Raw genomic sequence first — 2,132 nt, 5'->3', positions numbered from 1 at the left:
GACATAAAGAAATTAGATCCTTTGGCAGGAAGTTTCATATCTGCAGAGTTTGCTCATTACATTTCACAGCAACCCTACAATTCAAGAAACACATTGTCAAGCAAGTAAGAATAAGTCAAGCAAGGTCTGTAATTCAACAAGAGAAGTCATTCCTAATCCTGCTAGTCCTTCCTAGCAGAAAGGTGAGACAAAAAGAAAGGGCAACCACGTCTTGTTCATTAGCTGTAGAATGGATTTGTTTCACTGCAGATAGGGAGAGCTGTCACGGAATAATGACCTAGCAGCATGTCATTCTGTGTGGAAATGTTTTTAAATGCTTCCATGCCTATTGTACGATGTCTCTCCAAATAATATGCTCCCTATATTCTTTGGGAACATTTCCTCTTTAGAACTCCCTTTCTAATATTATATCCATGAGCCCAATTCACTTAAGGGAGTGAGGGGCTTTATTCGTTTGTGAAATACAAAACAAAGCAAAATAGATTAATAGACAATGTGCTTTGTGTTAGAATCATTGTCTAATTCTGCTCAGCTTGTCCATTGGCCTTGTGTAGATTGTGAAGTTCATAGCGCAGAAGTGCCTGCCTTGGTGTCTTCTCTATGTGCAAGTAGGCTGCAAGTTCTCAGCAGTTACAATGGCAGCAATTTCTCCTCGTAACTGCAAATATTTCCACCGCTGTGAGGTGCTTCTCCACTGAGAGCTCTGTGGGTGTCATTAAAGAGGTTTAATTATATACCACACATATGCTACAGTCTCTAGTTCCAGTCTTTATACATGGGCTGCATGAACTTAAACCCCAACGATTTAAGTATTTCATTTTGGGGCTACTTAATATACTGTAGCAGCTACCAGAAGCCCCCAAATGACCGTTCTCACAGCTGGTCAGAGTTCTCATGGAGTGAGGATGCATAATGGAAAACTCAGGTGTAATACAGTGATAGCTTAAGGCAGGCAGAGTGAGTTCTCATCCAAACTTTGAGCAATGGCACAAGAAGCAGTTAAATTCAGAACCCAATTCTACAATAATTCAGTGGCATGTTTTGATCATCATGAACTATTTGGAAGAACAGTGAACATAGCATGAAATAGACAGCAAACGGACCTGCTAGTCAATGATGAACAGGAGAAGGGCCTGATGACTTAACTGCTTGTTATGTCTTTCACACAGACTTCTAGTGTGTTGCCAATCTCCACTAAAGGCCAGAGTTTCCTTGTATGCAACCATTATAGCTACCCAAAATGCCTGCAAATCAAAGCGCATATGATCTAGTTTTAAATTTTAAAGTCTCATCTGAAAAATCTCTGCGACATGTACCCCATCAAACCCAATTATCTGCTTCCAAAAAGATGAAGGGTTGGCTAATTTTCTGTCTGAGCTATTATGCCATGAACATGTACGTTCTAGGCAAGCCCAGGAAATGGGTCCATTTTCTGAAATTCCTTTGAAAAATATGCACTCCAGACATAATGAGGAAGGCATTTTAGCAAAATATGAACGATCACCATGCATTTATCATACAGAGATTATCATAGGAGATTTTACTTTTATTCTTTAAAAAGTTTAACTGAACTAAATTATATTAACCAACAGGCATATTTTATCAGAAAATCTAAAGAAACTACATTACACCAGGCACTGGTACTAAAGTGTAGAGCTTTTAGTTCTTAGGTTTTTTTTAAAAACCAATTTATGTACTTTTTTGTGTCAGAAAAACATTAGCACTCTATTGTCTAGTTTAACAACATGAGAACTGAAAGAAAACTCTACTTCTATTTACCTACCCAAAGATTTTATACTGTCATTATCCCTGCAAGTATCTGAGCAGCCTTCATCTAAAGGTGGCTGAAAGAGCAAAACCTCTTCTTGTAACTGCAGGTATTTTTGCCTTCTCAGAGCTAGAAACCCTTCTCTTGTTGAGTATTTTTTGTAGGAAATGGATATTCATCATGGTTTAACCTCAGCCAGCAACTGAGCACCACACAGCTGCTCGCTTACTCTCCCCCCAAACAATGGAATGGGAGAGAGAATCGGAAGAGTAAAAGTGAGAAAACTCATGGGTTGAGATAAGAACAGTTTAATAACTGAAATAAAATAAAATAGTAATAATAATAATAGTAATAATAATAATAA

This window comes from Aptenodytes forsteri, unplaced genomic scaffold, assembly GCF_000699145.1.
Source record: "Aptenodytes forsteri isolate BGI_AS27 unplaced genomic scaffold, ASM69914v1 Scaffold357, whole genome shotgun sequence".
NCBI lineage: Eukaryota > Metazoa > Chordata > Aves > Sphenisciformes > Spheniscidae > Aptenodytes > Aptenodytes forsteri.
This window is presented reverse-complemented; position numbering follows the sequence as displayed.